Below are 24,385 nucleotides of genomic sequence, written 5' to 3' on the forward strand. Positions count from 1 at the left end.
TCATAAACAAGTTATGGTACAAATACGACATCTACGAAAATACATCCAGCTCTTGAAGTCAGACTTTACACAGTTTACAACCTACACAGGATACGTGTACAGGAGCACTGTCGTATATACGAGTCAATATTGTTCTGGAGTTATACATCATAAACAAGTTATGGTACAAATACGACATCTACGAAAATACATCCAGCTCTTGAAGTCAGACTTTACACAGTTTACAATCTACACAGGATACGTGTACAGGAGCACTGTCGTATATACGAGTCAATATTGTTCTGGAGTTATACATCATAAACAAGTTATGGTACAAATACGACATCTACGAAAATACATCCAGCTCTTGAAGTCAGACTTTACACAGTTTACAACCTACATAGGATACGTGTACAGGAGCACTGTCGTATATACGAGTCAATATTGTTCTGGAGTTATACATCATAAACAAGTTATGGTACAAATACGACATCTACGAAAATACATCCAGCTCTTGAAGTCAGACTTTACACAGTTTACAATCTACACAGGATACGTGTACAGGAGCACTGTCGTATATACGAGTCAATATTGTTCTGGAGTTATACATCATAAACAAGTTATGGTACAAATACGACATCTACGAAAATACATCCAGCTCTTGAAGTCAGACTTTACACAGTTTACAATCTACACAGGATACGTGTACAGGAGCACTGTCGTATATACGAGTCAATATTGTTCTGGAGTTATACATCATAAACAAGTTATGGTACAAATACGACATCTACGAAAATACATCCAGCTCTTGAAGTCAGACTTTACACAGTTTACAACCTACACAGGATACGTGTACAGGAGCACTGTCGTATATACGAGTCAATATTGTTCTGGAGTTATACATCATAAACAAGTTATGGTACAAATACGACATCTACGAAAATACATCCAGCTCTTGAAGTCAGACTTTACACAGTTTACAACCTACACAGGATACGTGTACAGGAGCACTGTCGTATATACGAGTCAATATTGTTCTGGAGTTATACATCATAAACAAGTTATGGTACAAATACGACATCTACGAAAATACATCCAGCTCTTGAAGTCAGACTTTACACAGTTTAAAATCTACACAGGATACGTGTACAGGAGCACTGTCGTATATACGAGTCAATATTGTTCTGGAGTTATACATCATAAACAAGTTATGGTACAAATACGACATCTACGAAAATACATCCAGCTCTTGAAGTCAGACTTTACACAGTTTACAACCTACACAGGATACGTGTACAGGAGCACTGTCGTATATACGAGTCAATATTGTTCTGGAGTTATACATCATAAACAAGTTATGGTACAAATACGACATCTACGAAAATACATCCAGCTCTTGAAGTCAGACTTTACACAGTTTACAATCTACACAGGATACGTGTACAGGAGCACTGTCGTATATACAAGTCAATATTGTTCTGGAGTTATACATCATAAACAAGTTATGGTACAAATACGACATCTACGAAAATACATCCAGCTCTTGAAGTCAGACTTTACACAGTTTACAACCTACACAGGATACGTGTACAGGAGCACTGTCGTATATACGAGTCAATATTGTTCTGGAGTTATACATCATAAACAAGTTATGGTACAAATACGACATCTACGAAAATACATCCAGCTCTTGAAGTCAGACTTTACACAGTTTACAATCTACACAGGATACGTGTACAGGAGCACTGTCGTATATACAAGTCAATATTGTTCTGGAGTTATACATCATAAACAAGTTATGGTACAAATACGACATCTACGAAAATACATCCAGCTCTTGAAGTCAGACTTTACACAGTTTACAACCTACACAGGATACGTGTACAGGAGCACTGTCGTATATACGAGTCAATATTGTTCTGGAGTTATACATCATAAACAAGTTATGGTACAAATACGACATCTACGAAAATACATCCAGCTCTTGAAGTCAGACTTTACACAGTTTACAATCTACACAGGATACGTGTACAGGAGCACTGTCGTATATACGAGTCAATATTGTTCTGGAGTTATACATCATAAACAAGTTATGGTACAAATACGACATCTACGAAAATACATCCAGCTCTTGAAGTCAGACTTTACACAGTTTACAACCTACACAGGATACGTGTACAGGAGCACTGTCGTATGTACGAGTCAATATTGTTCTGGAGTTATACATCATAAACAAGTTATGGTACAAATACGACATCTACGAAAATACATCCAGCTCTTGAAGTCAGACTTTACACAGTTTACAATCTACACAGGATACGTGTACAGGAGCACTGTCGTATATACGAGTCAATATTGTTCTGGAGTTATACATCATAAACAAGTTATGGTACAAATACGACATCTACGAAAATACATCCAGCTCTTGAAGTCAGACTTTACACAGTTTACAACCTACACAGGATACGTGTACAGGAGCACTGTCGTATATACAAGTCAATATTGTTCTGGAGTTATACATCATAAACAAGTTATGGTACAAATACGACATCTACGAAAATACATCCAGCTCTTGAAGTCAGACTTTACACAGTTTACAATCTACACAGGATACGTGTACAGGAGCACTGTCGTATATACGAGTCAATATTGTTCTGGAGTTATACATCATAAACAAGTTATGGTACAAATACGACATCTACGAAAATACATCCAGCTCTTGAAGTCAGACTTTACACAGTTTACAACCTACAAAGGATACGTGTACAGGAGCACTGTCGTATATACGAGTCAATATTGTTCTGGAGTTATACATCATAAACAAGTTATGGTACAAATACGACATCTACGAAAATACATCCAGCTCTTGAAGTCAGACTTTACACAGTTTACAATCTACACAGGATACGTGTACAGGAGCACTGTCGTATATACGAGTCAATATTGTTCTGGAGTTATACATCATAAACAAGTTATGGTACAAATACGACATCTACGAAAATACATCCAGCTCTTGAAGTCAGACTTTACACAGTTTACAACCTACACAGGATACGTGTACAGGAGCACTGTCGTATATACGAGTCAATATTGTTCTGGAGTTATACATCATAAACAAGTTATGGTACAAATACGACATCTACGAAAATACATCCAGCTCTTGAAGTCAGACTTTACATAGTTTACAATCTACACAGGATACGTGTACAGGAGCACTGTCGTATATACAAGTCAATATTGTTCTGGAGTTATACATCATAAACAAGTTATGGTACAAATACGACATCTACGAAAATACATCCAGCTCTTGAAGTCAGACTTTACACAGTTTACAATCTACACAGGATACGTGTACAGGAGCACTGTCGTATATACAAGTCAATATTGTTCTGGAGTTATACATCATAAACAAGTTATGGTACAAATACGACATCTACGAAAATACATCCAGCTCTTGAAGTCAGACTTTACACAGTTTAAAATCTACATAGGATACGTGTACAGGAGCACTGTCGTATATACAAGTCAATATTGTTCTGGAGTTATACATCATAAACAAGTTATGGTACAAATACGACATCTACGAAAATACATCCAGCTCTTGAAGTCAGACTTTACACAGTTTACAATCTACACAGGATACGTGTACAGGAGCACTGTCGTATATACGAGTCAATATTGTTCTGGAGTTTTACATCATAAACAAGTTATGGTACAAATACGACATCTACGAAAATACATCCAGCTCTTGAAGTCAGACTTTACAAAGTTACAACCTAAACAGGATACGTGTACAGGAGCATTGCATATATGAGGTGATATTGTTGTGATGTCACATATGAGAAACAAGTTTTGACGTCATATTCGGATCTTTGTCGCTCTTAAAGCGCTGACAAGATTGGTCTGTAGCTTTCATGTTTTATTGCAATTTAAACTTGTGCAAGGTACTTTTATCAAAGGGTATGCTTCGAGTCATATTACACCTAATCATACTAAACTTATTCCTTAAAGAGTTTTATGTAAATCTGAATAAATATGCATATTTAACTTTAAAAATTTGAGGTTTCAATTTTATGTCATTATATTACTAGGCATATCTAGAAGGTAAGGGTGCTGAGATTTTCCGGCTGGAAGAATTATTTTTCGACATGTTGGCTACACTGCCTTGTAGCCTGATTTCTCGCCTCTGTAAAGAGATTAGTTCGAGGTCAATACGTTGGGAACTTTCGATGCGAGAATACGTTTGGTGAAAAATTTCAATCCAATCTCCCGTTAAGTGGGTAATATGCGGTTTCATCCGTTATCTCGTTTGGAAGGCAAAAAACTGCCTAATTTCGAACGATGGAGTGGATACATTTATCTCCATGGACCTTGTAGCCCTTCAAAACTTTTCCCGGCCTCCACTTGATTCAACTTGTGTTAGTCTGTCAATTTTTTGGGACCCACCTCGTGGTAATTTTCCGATATCCGATAGTTTCCGTGATCGTTCAGTGTACAATAAATTTGGAGAATTCTGGAAATCATCCGTTCATCCACAGTCAATCTGTGATCGTTACGGAGAGCAATTTCATTATGTTCAGGAATATCAGTCACAATTGAAGGTCTTCACGCTCCTCTGATGCACAGACACAAACTTGCTTCATCACTTTTACACAGTATTACAATTTATGGATTTATCAACATGCGCACATTTATCTCATTTTAAACCTCAATTGGAGATGTTTCTTCCAATCGAGATACTAGATGACGCCCCGTATTTCGCACTTGGATGGATATTAGGTTAACATTTTTCACGAAAAGTACTGTCGCCTCGACAGCTCTCCACTTACTGACTTCGAACTAGTCTCGTTGTGGACAGCATGAATCAGACTACATGGCATTGTAGCCAACATCTCGAGAAAAAAATCCTTTAAGTCGCAAGAGCCTCGGTACACTTACTCTCTGGATATACCTCGCATTAGTCACTCAATAATACCAGAGATATAGGCATATCCCAACACAGTAAATATTTTAAATGTGGAACAATGATAAACGTACATTTTATATACATGGGAATTCTATACATTCTAAATATATGTGTTATTTGTGACCACATTCTGTCCTTAGTAGTACGAATGAGCAATGAATGAAGATAATATTTGAATTATTAAATGTAGTTAGCACGTGTTAGAGAATTTCTAGAACTAAAACTACATATTTTTTTCGAAATGTTTACCATACTAGAGTTATGCTATTGAAATATGAAATACCACACATAGATTTCAGTCTAGGAACAGAAAACCAATGTACATTTCCATTACATTAATTAAACGATGGATCAGTTCATAATTGAGATTAGTCGCCACATACGGGACGTAAATTAGAGCGAACGCTTACTCAGGTGCATTTCTCAATTAAACATAGATAAGCATGTGTCAACGCGTACTCAGCAAATGTGGCCAAAACGTGATTAGTCACGTCAACCTGGGGCTTTTGTAGCCACAATCCCTGGGTAACTGAATAGAACATCTCATATACTATACAACTGGTGCGAATGGGGAAAGGGATCAGCAATGCTATTACATAATGTTTAAGGTATATGATACACAGATGTTGTCTGAACATTGTAATAAACCATAAGTTTTAAAATTTTATCACCACACACTGTAACATGTGCGGTTAAGATAATACTAAACGTATCAATGCAAATTTTAACACTAATACATTACATGTATCTGAATTATATTTCATACTAGCTGATTCTCGCGGCTTCGCAGCTTTTCGTGAGATTTTTCCATGTATGAGCACTTCTGGTTTAAGTAAATTATATTTCCAATGCCAGTGTAGAGTTTACCTTTTTGCTGTGATTAAGAAAAAGTGTATATTTATAGCCATTGTACACGTACATGTAAGACAAATATAAATCAAAACTTAGCGCCTTCAAAAATGGTGTTTTGCTATTTAATATACGTAACTGTCTCATAGTTTCAGTTTGTAATATGCAGGCGCTTTGATACATTTTATGTTTTGCCATGCCGCCTAGTGGTGAGATAAATCAATAGGCATATCATATGAACCTTATCCGTGGCAAAATACATAAAAATACACATTTTCAAATTTAACGGTCAAAAAGTCTCTTAGTTTTTAAAGGACAAAAAAAATTAATTTATATATAATACATGAGAGGTATTTAATAACTAATCACAGTAAAGTAATAGGCCAATACTACTTATGTCCCCGTAATTGTTATCAAGCAATTGTGGTGACCTCAATTAGGTACTGCCACAGCAGCAACGATAGACGCTATTACACTTGCGTCTTACACTTACACTTACACTTGCAGAATATATGTAATATAGTCTCATTACATATGACAATATTACACTGCAAGTACAGAGTTGTAATTGCAATGAAATATATTGAGACTTAAATAAAACTAATCATCTAAATGGAACATATCCCAATACGATAATAGTTATGAGCCTCTAATGTCCCACCTACATATATTTAGGATAATTTGGGTACCAGAATGGTATATGACTTTCCTGAATACAGCGCTTCGTTTCGGAATAGAAATACTGATTTAGATGGTTATGCATGAATCTTTCACTATTAAAGAGTTTGGTATACGATCTTTGACATAAACACAGTATAAAAAGTGGGATTTTTATGTTTTTTTTTTACAGCCTACTCGTCGTCAACATGCAGCCTTGATACGTTTGTTCCCTCATTTACTGACTTCATAAGACATATATCATATCATATTTGCAAGTTTTTCCAAGTTTCACAAAATTAAAGTATTTTTTTTTTCAAAGTTGATGAAAGTATCTAGGCAGTAAATGATTTTTTGGAAAAAATGGTAATGTAAAAAATACAAACAGACGGAAAACGATGCATTTTAGGACATACATGAATAAGATCTTTATGCTCTGTTTTGACCTCAGGAACAGCTTCCTGAAGTTTGACAGTGTATTTCAGTTACACCCTGTATATATATATATATATATATATATATATATATATATATATATATATATATATATATATATTACTATTGCCAGTTTATTATTGTGATTATTGCTGGATTATTGATTGGAGCAAAACACTTACTTCAGTTACATTTAGAAGTGAACTAAATATTCAAGATTCTGCCACCTAAAAATATGGCAGCAACACGTTCTTCTTGTCAGATGAGTTTTAATGCAAAAACCTTTACATTAGAGGTTTCCTTTCTCTGTATATTAGACTAGGCTCAAATTCATGTAGCAAGATCCAAACTTATTTGTTTTAATAGAATAACAAAGATGGAAAAATGGAATTCATGTGATACTAGAATCTTTTTTAAATATGAATCCTTCTATAAGTGTTATAGTAGACACAGTTGCATCGAATGAAGAACAGTTCACGCACACATTTAATTACAGTAGAGATAAACTAATCATATCAACTTAATTATATGCAAGGTGTGGTGACATTAAGTAATTACAATCGTGGTTACAATTAATTATAATTCAACCACTGCGGTGACAATAGTTCTATTATTGCATGTGTTTAGATTATCTTTACAGAATTAGTTTGTATGTAGTACCATCTATCCTTGTGCTAAACACTACTACAGACAGATACTGTATCTCAATATTATATTGACATCAGCTGTGATAATACTAAATACAATTTATAATTTAAGTATTAAAGACGTTATTTCGTGCTCCTCTCTAGGTTGGTATGGTTATATCGACAATATTTTATTACCTCTGACATTTTTTGCTCATAAATAGTGTTTCATGATACGAAAATCAAGAGGTAAACATAATAGACAATTATCTCATTTTTTACAAGTCGCAAGTCTTGATGTTATATTTCAATAAAAATGTAATAGTTCATTAATTATAACAAAAAAAAGTTCCTTATTTTCACTAGATTGTAAAAGAATATAGTTGTATGATGACAAACAGTTGAAATAATGTTTTTTTTTTTCATTAAATAACACTTTAAAACCAAGGGAAGACAACTTAGACGGATGTATTATTAATTTTTTAATAACACTTCACTCAACAGGAAAGTTTACGCTTGGCCAGAGTTTGGTTAATTATCGTAAACATTTGGAAGATTTCCAAATATCGAGGTATGAGCATGCATCAGATTAGAAAAAAGTTTCCTGTGATACTCTCTGTAGTATATAAAAAACTAAAATTTGGACAATAATATTTCTAGGTAGTGAAAGTTTTTACTGCTTATTAAGATAGTATTTAGTTTTTTAATCTTTGTATTTACTTAATCTTCTTCCTTTGGTTATCTTTGCCAAGTACACGAACCAGTGGGTTGTAAAACACATACAGGTAAAACCTTTCTATCATCCTTTCCTATCACTTTTCTTAAAGTCCAACCGTGTACATTTGAAAGGATAACAGGATTTCGGTCATTTTCCATTGTTATAGGTCATAAAAGGTATAACGCAACGTTTCGAGGATTGGAATCTATCCTCTTCGTCAGGAAAGTATTAATAAATACAAAAATAAAGAACAGAAATAGGTAAGGAGGGGAAAGAGAAGGGTTCAAACATAGCCAAAACCTGTACTTGGAGTCCAGCACATTTAGTAAGAAAATTACAGATTAAAAACTTCTAATCTCTAAGGACAGAGACTAGTAGAGACAGATCGGTGGCTAGGCAACGTGCGATCATACACTTGGGACCTATCCGTCACGTACAGAGATCTCTCGGGTGTTACTCTCTGATGACGACTTTTGGTAAACCACTCCTATCATTAAAGATACAGTTTATTTCTCTATAACTCTCAGTTTTTGTTTTATCCTCTCTAGCTGAAGCTATTTGAAAGGAAAATCTAAGAGAATAACATATTAACAAAATATTTTTTTTTTAAATGCAAACGTGGAGTTAAAAATTGGTTATCTTAAATTTAAATTCCAAATAAATTGTATCATTACACAATAATAACATAAAACAACATTTTTATGTATATATATATATATATATATATATATATATATAAACTGGGTAATTTATTTGACACTTGCATTCAATTAAAAGAAACTTAGATAAATTAAAATTCTCTATATATACATACATGTAACGACACATAACTTTTACGTATTTTTACAATTGGTTGCATTATATTTACATAAAAGAAAACGCCAGGAAATAAGACATGAAACATCGTAGAAATACAGAATGTAAAAAAAACGTTGATTTTGAAATTTCGTAATTAACATTGAACTATAATAGTTTCATTTAATTAACATATAAATATCATAGTTTCATTAGAACATGACATCCATATTTTTTTATAAAAACTGTTCAGGGCCAGTAGTTTGTTTTAGAAGTTATTATTCTCACAGATTTATTTATTCAAACTGAGTGCTCCATACCCAACTAACCCAAAATACTTAAAATGTGGATCATACCTAATTATTTTATAAAAGAAATAAATCCAAGTACAGCTGTGTTTTCTAAAAAACAGCTGAATAAGCTGGTATACTAATGATGCTCACCGATGTTTTATATATGTATTGTAAATTAAATCTATGATGCATTCATCCACCTCACCCTTAACGGAATGCGATCGTCAGTCTATTTACGCCAAAATACTTAGTTTTTACCACTTACCAACTTGTACTCATTTAGTTTAAATAATTTAATTATACAAAAAATAATATAATCATGATAAATCATAGGAACACTTTCTATTTATATTCATATAAAAGAATATATTTCTGTGAATTCTTTAACATTATTTTATGTAATTAATACACTGATTGATAATAATAAGCTCTTAAAAATGAAATCATGATTACTGTGTACCAATAACGGGATTATGACGTAATAAATGCGGCCCGTTATGGACTGAAATATGGTGACGTGAAGGGCTGGGGAGCTTTGCGGCCTAACATATGAGAGCAGTGAGCTTTAATTCACTTGTAACCCTGCGATGAATCACACGCCCATATAATAGATTATATACAAATTGCTTAAATTACACACATTTATTATTGTCTGTTTATTAGCTGGAAACAATTATGATTAGTTTTAATAGTTTTTTAATGTATATTAAGATTTACAAATATTTACCACAAACACTTTTAACTGTAATTCATTTGGTTGTTATTTTATGTTACGACGTAAATGGTGGAAAGCTATTTTAAAAGCCATCAGAAACATTCATTTTTACATTAAAATTTTTACATTTTTTATTTCAACCCATTTATATGCTCACATTACTGCAACGGTCAAAGACTAGACCAATAGAAAGACCTCTTGAATAGTCGAATATTCAGATAAGCAGTAGGGCCAAACACTCCACCTAGGAATTCAGTTGCAAAATAAGCTTAGTGTTAAGATCGTTTTATTACGTATCAGGCATTCCTTAACTAACCAATTAACATTCAACTTTGTAGGCTTTTCACGTGTATGTGCAGCTCTAGTGAATTATATATCTGACGCCAGTATTAAGTTTGCGTTGATGCCACGATCAGGAAAATCAGTGAAAAAGTGTATATTTTTGAACAATTTAAGGGGACCCGGACAGTCCTATTACGCTAATGTTAAATTGTGTTTTTTTATCACTATCTTCAAAATCTATTAGAGGTATCCAAATGAAATTTTTATCACACATTTCTTTGACAATATTAGTACACTATAACACAGGGATTTAAAAAAATACACATTTGTTTTTTAAATATATTTTTTTATATGCTGCCAATATTTTACTTAAAATTTTACATATAATTTTTTATAAAATATTAACTAATGTGCTAATTAAACAAATCCTCGTGTTAAAGTATTCAAATAATAGTCTAGAATATGTGGTAAAAATTTCAGTTTGATATATCAAAATTGTTTTTGAAAAAAGTGTTCCACAATGAAAAAATGCAATTTTTGGGAATCGCGATTTTAAAGTAAATACGTACTGTTTCAATGTTATAATAAAAAACAGATTTTACTTACAAATTGTGTTTAAAACAGGCCAGCCCCAAAACTTGGATTGTCTGGGTCTTCTTCCTTGTCCTCCAGCTTCCTTTTAAATTGCCTCTTGGTCTGCCTTGCCCTTTTCTTGTATTCAGCAGAAGTGCCGCATTGAATTTTCGAAGCCTCTCGGTGTCTAGTAATTTCATTGTAGAAACAGTGTTTTTGCCAATAGAAATGCCCAATTTCTGTAGGACCTTACATTTAGTAATCTATCCGATATTAAAAGTTGAAAACGGCTTCATAAACTCCAAAATGTAAGGTCTTTATACCCACAAATACAGTTTTTGGGAGACGAGCCCATATCACACTATTTACACTTTCGTTAGGGTTTTGGGTCTTTTTGTGTAAACACTTTTTCAATAGATCCAGATCTGACATGCTCCTAAACACTGGCTTAATAAACTCCATAATAACTGAGGAGATATTATTTTTATGTTTGTATGTCTCACCAGTTACAAAGATCGTTGATACTTGCACCAACTTTCAGCGCCTTTTGGACAAAGACCATGTTGAGGATTTTCATCACTGGATGACTTGTGATAAAATAAAGCCCCATATTCCTTGCTTCATCTCTTCAACTGTATTGCTCCTTCTTATGGTTTTGGCCATAATAGGCCTGTAGCTGGTCTATAGCACTTGATGAAAGGCGGTTTTTTACATTCAGTGGTTTACCATCAGCAAGTTTTATGGACTTATTATCGGACTTTAGTTTGCGTAGCCTAGTACCCATCCGATCTTGTATGTGTCCAATACACTCTAATTTGTCTATTAGTACATCTGCTCCATAAGGCATCATCTCCTTTACTGATAAAGTAATGAGTACTATAACAAGCAAGTTTGCGTTGCTCAGCTATGAGGTGCTGTTGCCTTGCTATATTTATGTAAACACACTTACGAATTTATTTTTTTACGAGTGCTAATAAAATTTAAAATATAAAGTGTTGTATATCAAAATGTTCACAAGAAAATTGTCTACAAAAGTAAATAAAAAAGTGAAAACGTAATTTCTCTACTGCCCGGGTCCCCTTAATTTATTCCAGTCTTATTTATTTCCAAAGTTGCTTTTGCCTTATTTATCGTACAAGAAAATATACATACAACCAAAAGCCTTGTTAAAAGCCAATTAAGATGGATTTTGTAACAGCCATTAATTTGATAGTAAAAGTTGGAGAGTAACTTCGCCTTTTATATCTGCGTTACAGTAGGTCTACTGACTACATACTGCATACCTAATAACAATACCAGTTTTGACGTGGCAATGTTTTATAGATTTATAAACCTTTATACAAAAAACTATGGACCTTTAAATATTTACTGTATAATTAATAAAACTTAATAAATATTAATTAAACAAAGCTAAGTAAAAATATAAGTTAAACTCAAACAGTACACTGCATTAGATTACTAGAACTATTTAGCCGTTATGCTTATTTATTGTACTTTACTTCTCAAGCGATTCTTTTTACAATATTCACGCTATTATTGATGAAATATTGTGAAATATCAATAAAAATATAATAAATATTCTTCAACTTTCAAACTAGGAAAGTGTGGTGAGAATGATAAGAATAATTAATTTTTTACTCTTGATATTGAGGTATGGAGATTGTAACAGTTAATTATTCACTAATTAATTATGCTAAAGCAAAGTTAACGAGCTTCATTTAAATATCTGATCGTTAGTTGTGGTACTTTGCCATTTGAAATATTCAACAGTTTTAATTTATTCTTGAAAAATGTTAACTTTATATATCTGAATTCTCCGAAGTGATATTACACATTCTGGGCATGAATACTAAAAATATACTTTATACGTGTATTTCAATCTAAGTCTATTTTAGGTCATTTTACATATTGTAATTTTTACTATATATTATTACATCATTTGTCTTATTACCATATGTTTTACATTACTGTATGTGTAGGTATATTAAAACCTTAAATTAAACAAATTATATTTCGATTTTAGAAAAAATATTAGTAAAATGTTTTTAATATTAGTAATTTCAAAAATAAGTGGTAAATATTTATTCGATCCCTGTGTTAATGACTTGAGGTTATAACGAATTTATTTCATAAATATTAAGATATAATAAACGTTTCATAATACTCAACCTAAGTTATTTTTACCAAAGATAATTTGATGAAAGACTAGCAGTTACCCGCAGCTTCACACTAAATTCCTTGCTGTTGAACAGGGGCATCCTGGTCAAATTCCTTTAGAATAACATTCTTAATTCTCATAAGATACATAAGATAGGTGATAGTCACTGAAAGATATTCTAAAATAATGATCCATTTAATATTTAAATAGATTTAAAACTACCTATAAAATAATCCGAGTTTTTCTTTAATATTCAATGTATTTTTATTCAATGGCTCCAACAATTTCAATAATCTATTTTAGCTTACTGAGTATGAATCCAAAAGTGCTTAGCTTTTCAGTTAACGCAATCATGACATAATAAATGGTGGAGCTCTATGTAGTTTTTAAACGGAATTAGGCATATATTAAATACAAAGCATTACATTGTTATGGTTAAGAGCTAGTAGATTAATAGCCTAAGAGGTTAAGCGAAACTGCGCATGCTTTTTGTAGATTTGCCCGTGTACGAGAACTTATAAATTGAATTAATTATATTTCCGATGCCATGGCTGATTTTGTATTTGTTGCCCCGATCAATAAAATATGTACACATACACAGGTCTGAGAAACCCACTTCTATCATAAAGCGCCTATTTTCGGCCAGTGAATTTTCTGCTGGTCATTTATTATACCACAGTTGAGTTTGATTTGTTACCGCAATCAAGAGAATATTTATATGTGCAGTTTTTAAAGCCATTCTTCTGACAAAACCCAATTAAGTTAGGTTTTATAATGCTGTACCAAAAGTAAGATATTAAGATTAAAGATTGGATGACTCGAAAGAGCATTGCAATCTAGTAAACTATGGATGGATAAACTATGGACAATCTAGTAAATCTAACTAAATGGATAGGCTTTGAGGGAACACCAAGATTATTAAGGGGAGATGCACGCCCGAAAATAAAAAATTTTTATTTTATTTTTTTTTGTATTGTTTAGTTTGTTCTGATTAAAATGATATATAATACATGCATATACGGATCCTAAATAATATAAAAATAATATTTTTTCTTGGCAATTTTCTTGCATAAAGCGTCCACGAACGACAACCCATAGCATCAGCTTTGCGACACATCATGGTGTAGGTATAAGCAAGCCATTCGGGATGCTAAAACATATGAACATAAAAATTCACTGGACCAGCCCATAATTGATCTGATAAAACCTATATTCAGGGACCTGGCAAAAAACTGAGTTGTTAGAGTTGTTATTCTGCACGGCCACACTCAAAATATTAACGAAAGCTTCAATTCTGTTCTCTGGTCCAGAGTGCCAAAAAATAACTTTGTAGGACTACAAACTCTAAAGTTAGGCACATATGATGCAGTTATTACTTTTAATGAGGGCAATCAGGGGAGATTAGCAGTCTTAAAAGGGCTTGGGGTCAAAATTGGCAAAAATTGTGCAAAGTGCCTTAGTGAAATTGATCGAGATCGGATGATAAAATCAGATATGCATGTGAAGAGAAGACAAAGCTAACCAGAAAAAGGACCAGGATGATCAGGAAGAAACTCCTCGATGCTGAGAAGGAAAAGGGTCAGAATTATGAAGCTTGAATGTTTTTAAATGTAAGTAAATATATGTTTATCATGTTTTTCGCGATTTCCCGAAAATATATTTTTTTACACAAAAGTCCCATTATCCCAGAAAGTAGAAAGCCAATTCATTTCAAATTTTTACAGGTTATTAAGAATGTCTGTTTACACAATCCCTACTAGATTTAGACTTCCAGCTCAACAATAAAAAAAATATTTTAAAATAGTAATCCAAAATTATAACGAAAACATTTACAAATATTAAAAAAATAAAAATAATGCCAAAAAGTTAATGGAATTCAATGAAATAAGTAGGGTGTCTTTAGAATACTATGTTTATTGTATGGTAAAAATTTCAATTTTATAACTCTGATACCTTCTGAGATAATGGGTTATATATTAGCATATGTTTAACATTACGGGCTTATGGGCGTACATCTCCCCAAGATTGAAAGGAAAACGCTAGTAGACCTCAAATATTTGGCACCAAAGGCCATGAAAAAATACGCACTTAGCGATAAAAGCCATTTAAGATTTTTTATCGTTAAAATAAATTGCTCAAAACTTGAGTAAGTAGGAGAGAAAAAATTTGCACTTTCAAGTATTATAGTGTTTACGAAAAAGCTTTTTTATGTAATAAAGATCCAAAAGAATATTCTCATCTATCATGATTGCACTGACTGAAATTTGATGTAGAAAATTGTGAATAGCGTCATTCTTAGGGCGACATCCTTGATAAGGATTTGACCTGGAGACTCCGTCTGGAAAGGATTAATGGTCCTTGACGAGGTTCAGACGCATAATAGGCGGGTCCTGGGAACGAGGATTAAGCCGAGAATTCAGTCTTTGTGATCAGACCTGCATTAACGTTTGAAGTTTTCTGGTGAAAAAAAAACTGAGGTCATAAAGCTGTAACTGATTTGGCTGGCATCCAAATTATGCTTTGCCTGGATACACTAGGACCTTGAGTGGGGTAACCCTAACCCCTTGAAGTGGGTTGAGCGTAACCCTAAACCGTTGTCTCATACTTGCCCCCTTTTACATTGCCATTCGGACTGTGACCAAGAGGACTGCCTAATGTCTTCAGCAGATGGGGCTGTCGTCAGCTCCGAACCACAACAGTCGACATGCAAAATTAGCTTCCTGCTTCAGGAAGATCTCTGATCAGAAGCCTCATTGATTTTCCTTCGACAAACCTTTAAGGACTTAATTTGTTATTTTTGGTGATTCGAAGAACTGCTACAACAAAATGGTTGGCCACATTGTACAGGTCCTCGATACGAAAAAGAACCTTGAGGCTTATGTGCGTGGTAAAAGGCCGCTCTTCGAAGGAAAAGAAGAAGTAACATTTTTTACAAGAATATGCACGAGAAATATTGCATTCTACAGAGGTGAGATAATAATGGTGTCAGAGTTTCTTACCTCTTAATGCATTGCTCTCAACACATCGTCAAAGATCACAAATATAATTATCGAGAATGGACGAATAACCCTATTTTTGATGATCAACTGATTGTCTCTTTGATACTATATTAAACTCCTCTATGCCCCATTTTGACTCTTGATCCAGCGAAACAGTAAGCGTCAGCAAAATTTTTGCATTTAATGTAATATTATCTAAACAAACAACATGCAGGTTTTCAGTCAAAAGATCACGTAGATGTATTTAATCCGAATAACAAAGGTACTAATATAAATGTGTGATTACAACTGATACACATCCAGAAAGAATTTAATAAAAATACTTACAAATTGCAAACCGATAAAACAACCATACATGAAAGAACTCATCAACTAGATTTCAGACATCTTCATTTATCCTACTAACCAACTAAACGTTAAATTTATAAATAGCTAAAAAGTCTTCACATTAATATTTATAACATTTAAGAATATTTTGTCATAAATCTACTAATTACTATTGTAATTGCAAACTAAAGTACCACGTAAATATTATAACCAAGTTAGCAGATGGGGTTTAAATAAAAGATAATTCGAGGGCGTAGTGACTGTGAATTGATTTCCCAACATCAAACAGGTCATTGATTACAGCCAGGTAATTACTGAGGCGGACAGACAAACAGACAGACAGGATATTGACAAACAACTCAACCCCTTGTATTCTCGGTCGCTCTCCCTCCCTAAAGCGAGTAATTTCCAAATCTACCACTACGCATATTTTGCTTGGAAGGCAAACTCAACATTGGCGTCAGAAATATAATTCATTAGAACTATAAATGCTCGTACACATGTAAAGTACGAGAAAGTACGCTTGAAGTCACGGGAAACTGCTAGTTTCATTTAATCAAATTAAATAGATTTTTTTTTACTATAAACACAATATTCGATTTTGAGTTTAGCTCCATTGCATTCCAATATCATTATAAATATTCCCTGCGAATGTAATTGGAGTTTCTAGCATCTTGAAATGCCAAATAAAGAATACATTCTTGGTTTAGACTTTTAATTTCAAAGGAACTGATAACACAACGAGCCTAATATACTCGCTACACTTTTAAAAAGTACAGAAACCACCTCATCTTGAAACCTTACAAGTCAAATATATTTGTAATTATTATAATTCTTTGTATAAATGTGAACTTTATTCAGCCAAAATAAATCACAAATTGTATTTTTAAACATGTAAACTAATCACTATGCATTGTAAACTTCTAAATCTTTTGTACGGCCGTCAACTCGAAAGGTCACAAAATATAAAAACCTACATAAAACACACATTTTGAAAAATGGATTGAGCATTCTGAAAATCTGTTTTGTTTTTATGCATAAATATTACTTTTATTATGTATATAGTACAATATACTGTGAAAGTAATACAATTTTATGAAAACTGTAAGCATTTAATCAAATTTAAACGAATGGCATAAAACGGGAATTTTTATAAACTAAATTTTTTATAAAAAAATTACATAAATCAATGGCAAGTTTATGCAATTTTCTTTCACATATCGAACTTCTTAACTAGACGGTCACAATATTTCATCTCTATTCCATAAACTAACGTTAACAGACTTTACTGTCTTACTTAGTTAGTAAGAAATTGTACCCATCAATATAATATCTTACTTGTACTTACCTCAAATTTATCGCCGGTGAAGAGAAATTGTGGACATTTTATAACGGCTTACTGATGGTAAGGGTGTGTGTAATTTAAAACGCAATATATATTTTACACTTATTGTTTAGTAAAATACATATAAATACAGACATAAGAGGATCGATGAATTAATTTAACTGTTTAAACTTATTCCATCCCAATAACCCATATTTTTGAGTTTTTAAGATACTTTGAATAACAGCCTCACTTTAATCACTGATAAAATGTTTGCTAAGCACTTGAATAATTTAAAATACAATTATTTTTCTCAAGCATGTTTTTTTCGCTACCAGAGCGATCAGCATTTATAATTCAGAATTTTAATTCTTTTTGCTAATACGACGCAACATGTTTAAATGATGCAAGTAAATCCATATATAAAAAACTCATATAATGAAATGATAGTGTGAAAAAGCCCTTCTTTTTTGGCAAATAATATTAGGTTTTGTCACGAAATTGACAGTCAAAATCAATAAGTAACAACTTTTCTCTTTTATTGATATATTTTTCTAATATTTTAATGATAAATTTAAAGTGAATTTTACTGCATGAATAAAGTGAGTGTAAAGAGATTATTTCTTATTCAACAACTTATTATGATCTGATCCTGCATTATTATGCAACGAAGTAAACAAAGACTATTTAACTTTGCTTGTTTTCCATCGAGAGTACAAAAGTTAAACTGTTGAAAATCCTCAGAGAAACACTTTCTGCAAATAAGGAGCAAACTTAGCGTATATTGTTATTTCTTGTTCTGCTCAAAAACACACAACTGTGTCTGACTCTCGACGTCAGTTTCTTATTGTAATACAAACAGAGCAGTGACAACGCTGTACACACTTTTAGCAGTTTGTACGTTTGTAGTTTGTACATAGAGTTAATACTTTTCATTGTGCAGGTGTACAAAAACACACAAACTGTGTCTGACTCTCGACGTCAGTTTCTTATTGTAACACAAACAGAGCAGTGACAACGCTGTACACACTTTTAGCAGTTTGTACGTTTGTAGTTTGTACATAGAGTTAATACTTTTCTTTGTGCAGGTGTACAAAAACACACAAACTGTGTCTGACTCTCGACGTCAGTTTCTTATTGTAACACAAACAGAGCAGTGACAACGCTGTACACACTTTTAGCAGTTTGTACGTTTGTAGTTTGTACATAGAGTTAATACTTTTCTTTGTGCAGGTGTACAAAAACACACAAACTGTGTCTGACTCTCGACGTCAGTTTCTTATTGTAACACAAACAGAGCAGTGACAACGCTGTACACACCTTTAGCAGTTTGTACGTTTGTAGTTTGTACATAGAGTTAATACTTTTCATTGTGCAGGTGTACAAAAACACACAAAATTGTGTCTGACTCTCGACGTCAGTTTCTTATTGTAACACAAACAGAGCAGTGACAACGCTGTACACACTTTTAGCAGTTTGTACGTTTGTAGTTTGTACATAGAGTTAATACTTTTCATTGTGCAGGTGTACAAAAAACACACAAACTGTGTCTGACTCTCGACGTCAGTTTCTTATTTTACCACAAACAGAGCAGTGACAACGCTGTACACACTTTTAGCAGTTTGTACGTTTGTAGTTTGTACATAGAGTTAATACTTTTCTTTGTGCAGGTGTACAAAAACACACAAACTGTGTCTGACTCTCGACGTCAGTTTCTTATTGTAACACAAACAGAGCAGTGACAACGCTGTACACACCTTTAGCAGTTTGTACGTTTGTAGTTTGTACATAGAGTTAATACTTTTCATTGTGCAGGTGTACAAAAACACACAAACTGTGTCTGACTCTCGACGTCAGTTTCTTATTGTAACACAAACAGAGCAGTGACAATGCTGTACACACTTTTAGCAGTTTGTACGTTTGTAGTTTGTACATAGAGTTAATACTTTTATTTGGGAAGGTTTAGAAAACGATGTCGCTAGTTTATAAGGAATTTCGTTTATTCCATTAAAGATAATATATTAAAAATATAACAAATAATACACCCATTACACCTGAATATGATCTACGTTCGTAGCATTATATAAATGTGAATACAACATTTGACTTTTACTAACGTGTTCATTAAAACTTAATTCAGTTATCTCCGCATACAACGAGTTCCAAGTCTGTTTCCATCAAAATATTGAGGTTCTCTTGCTGGCTATTCGATTGGGCAAATCTAGCCAGGACAGAAATAACTTCAAATAAGATCGTTATTATTTTTTAAAACATGTATTATTTTTAAATAAGCCTATCAGTCAAGGGACTGGAAAGTTTTAAGTGATTTCTATCTATCTGGCTGTCTGTCTGTCCACACGATATCTCTAGAACGTAGTGATCCTTAGACTATTACAATGATAGCACATTCACCCGGTAAGTTACATATCCGGGTTCGAGTCCCGGTGGAGCAAGTACTTATTGTGATTCAGTGTTTATTGAATACATATATTAAAAATACAACCTCTTTCAAGAATTATGGTAATTAAATCACATGTATATGAGTCGTATAGGTGAATGGGTGAAATAAGGAATCATTTAAAAGTGCAAGTAAACATCGTTACTTAGTTTTAAAAAGTTCGAAATTTAAAATAAGAGCACATTTATTTAACAACACTTTAGTTACCCCAAGTATTTTTCATATTGCTTTTCTTTTGTGCTTTTTTATAATATTTATTACAGCATATTAATTGGCATAAACGAATATGAAATGTTTGAGCTAAAACCACATCGTATTTGACAAATACCACATGCCTTTTATAATGCTCCACTCAGTTTGTGATGCTCGATAGAAAGATAATTCAGTTGGCGATATCGGTACATTCACAAAGCTACCTCGAGTCTGACAGAGACAAAGACACCAATGATGACGGTATTTTCACAATGAGACCTGCGAGATTGGATTGCTGCCGTAACCAATAAAGCAGGTGAGTCGAAGCGTTATTGGCAAACCTGATGTTTCTCCAAATACTTAGACGCTGGCGTGAGTACCATAACTTTATTTTTATTTTCATATATTTTTCACAATATTATCGCTTGCTACTGGCTATCGATATTTTTCAATGTTCCTGGAATTATAAATCCTTGCCGTAACGATAACCTAATTTGGCACACGTATTAAATCTCTTCTTTATTGAACTCGTATCAGACCCTTAGTCTACTAGGAAAGACCTTGAGCGCTTTTAAGTCAGTTTTCTTCTTTTCTACCAGAATCTTTTCCATCCAATTTCACTTCTCGTTTTTCATTGCGCATGATTTGTAAAGTTAACGTGGAGCCTAAACTACCGACCGCAGTTTTCCAGTCCACGTCTTCATTTAAAGGAAGTCAATTTTAGTACTGTTATAATAATTACGTTTCGTAGGAAATATTCTAAGGAACACTGGAACCAGTATGCCTACTACCGTTAATTGTAGTTTTCATTTTATTTTTGCACCAAAATGGTAGAGTTTTATATTTAATACAACCTATAAGTGGTGAGTGTAAGTTTTTATTACATATTTAAACTTGCGTGTAACTATATTTATTACTAAGTACTCAGACATCACACAATATTATTCGTCCACTCAGTACCCATGAAAGGAAGCCGTATTAACTATTTATGAAGATTTTAACAGCACCGTACCAACAGTACTACTTATTTATTAGATGATTTTAACAAAGCAAGGTAAAACATGTTTTGAGTAGACTAGACAGCATTGTACTATGTAATGAATAGCGACTATTGTATATCTAATTTGGGTCAATATTGGTCCTGTAAGTTTTGACTGACCATTGGGTAAGTTCAGAAGAAATTTTTATAGAGATTTGGTTTTAGGCTATTTCATTTGGATTAACACATATTGCCAATAAATGCCTAATATACTTAACAGTGATATATAAAGTTTAATTTACACAGCTTACTAAATACATACACAGCCATTAAAAAGCTAATCCATTTTTAAACATGTTCCTGAGCAATTTATGGAAGAATCTATTGTAGTAAAAGATTTTCACTAAACAAGTTTAAGAAAAAAGACGCTCAAATATGTACAGTTTTAAGGTTGTGGCTGTAACGTGATGTACATTTTTTGGTACACTTGCCCCTCTAGTACTGTACGTAGCTTAAGTATATATCTATATTATCTACCACTACGTGATCATTGTGCTTGTAATGTAAGATCCTAAGTTCTAAGTTTCCGCTCCCCTTCGTAGCAAAGTCTGATCACGTCCGCCTGCAAAACTCTGTACGGTACTCAGCACAACACGTAAGACCCTTTTGTCCGCAAATGGTTAACTTAAGCTGCTCATGATTCTCTTCAAGCAGAAGGTATATACTCAACACTATCACAAAACTTATATAAATCACTTCTGCTTGGAAAATGTAAAGTATTAAAATGTATATGCATGAATGGTAAATATATACTGACTTTCTTTATAATGATTAATATCTTTAATTAACTCAATAACATTATTTGAATACTACGCCACGCAAAGATTACCCAATTTTAAGATACGTGCAAACACATTATAACGGTATTTATTTCCTTGTAATATTACCACAGGCCATACATTTCAAATCCAATTGAATATCTTATATAAACCAAATAACAATTGATATAGAAATATTTTACTGAAATTTTCATTTCAAAAATAAAATCAAAAACTGAACTTAGAGATAATACATAACGTTGTACAGTAGCACATTTAACGTACAAATGTATACTTACATTTAACGTAGATTGCGCGCTCTCCTCCTCCCATCTATGTTCTACCAAAGTCTGCTGTACATATATACTTGAAATGGTCTATTTTATGCATATATATCCACGTCTACCATATGGATAATGCTATTGTTACCGTAAAAATAGAAAATAGAAATTTAAAAAGACCATCTGAGTACTTTCCATATGATAAACAGAGTCACATTTCATTTAGTTCTATTGGTTTCTGCTGTGATAAATATTTCTTTTTAATTTACAAACTTTTTTATGTAACTTGTATGAAAAATAAAAAGTAGGAACTATTTATTTATCACTCCACGTTCAATTAAATGTAAGGAATTTAGGCATTTTGTAATCAAGCTTTCTAAAACCGGCTGAAGATAAACATATAAGATGTTTAAGCTCGTACTTGAATTATATCTCCAGGAATAAAGTACTTAATACATGTAATTTTCTTAAATTTTATTTAATTTAAAAATATAATGTACCTAAGGAATAAACGTATGACATTTCTTGAAGCTATAATACAACCATATGACTAAATACTGTGAACATTTAATTGTTTTTTATTTTCAGCCGTTTTTAATTGGGCTTGACTGCAAAGCTCTTAAATTTCCTATTTCAATGTTTTTAATTCCACGTGAAGTTATCAAAAGAATTATCTTGCTTTTTCTGCATTCGGATAAGTCAACATAAACATCTACAAAGTTACATACAAAATATATTTTTTCAAACACATAATCGACTAGAACTCCTTAAGCTTGGTAATATGACTTTACTTTCCATCTCCTTACTCAAGATAACAAGCTAATGCTACAGCCCCAGGTACTAAAAGAAGTAGTGTATTTGGGGCATATGCAGTAAAAGTATTTTAATTCGTTTTAGACTTTATTTTCATCCGGCATAAAGTACCCTTGCCTCGCATTGGAAAAATAGTACACAAAAAGTGTATAACGATAGTTTTAGTTGATAGTTTCCATATTTTCTTTGAAAGCAACTAAAACATGAAGAACTCGAGTACAAATTATTATTTAAATCTCTTTTATCGTTTTCAATGTGTCATTTGAGTGTGAAATTATAAAAACCATTTCTCAGCGAGAATTTAGGTCCAAAATGTTTACAATGTCGATTCAGTAGTTACTGATATTTCCTGATCAAAACTGCTCTTTTAAAATTTTTTGAGATCTAAACATCCAAAAATAGTTATAAAAACGAAATAAAATCGATGTTAGCGTCTCTATATAAGATATTTCGTGAACCTTCAGGCGAGAAGACGATCTCGTGTACAAACACAATGTAAATGCTTTCTGTGGCCTTCGAAATTTTTTGAAGAGTTAGTCAGTGGAACGGGCTCTTATTATATTTTAATTATGAAAAAATAATTTGTTATTTTAACAAATTAATATGATTATGTTATAAAACCTTATTTCAATTTCACTTAGGAGAGATTTTCACATAGACTGTTTTTAAATAGTTAAACTCTTTTCCTGCTCCTCAATGTTTATAGAATAGATACTGAGTCAATTTCTCAACGTATTAGACGTATGTATACAGTGCGTTTATTTTTAAAATCTGTTGTGTTTAGGAGTTTAGAAGGCAACTAAATTTATTTGTGGATTGTTTACTCTCATGTTAAATGAAACTATATATCTTGTTTTATTTCCCATGAGGCACAACCTCAAGGAGCCACAAACTCAGCCACCATCTGTAAATTTTCCAACCACAAATTTTTTATCTAGTACAAATACTGATTATAGTGAATAAATATAATTATTTATTTCTAATTTATCGTTCAGGTTTAAATACTACTTAGAAACAATAATTTTCACAATTTCATAAAATACTTCATTCCGCAAAGATGTAACTTACATGATCTATGTAGTAATGGGATTTCCTATATGAAATTAGATAAAAATTAAGACCTTGAAAACATTTATGAAATCATATAC

The sequence above is a fragment of the Homalodisca vitripennis genome, chromosome 1 (assembly GCF_021130785.1).
Source record: "Homalodisca vitripennis isolate AUS2020 chromosome 1, UT_GWSS_2.1, whole genome shotgun sequence".
Lineage (NCBI taxonomy): Eukaryota > Metazoa > Arthropoda > Insecta > Hemiptera > Cicadellidae > Homalodisca > Homalodisca vitripennis.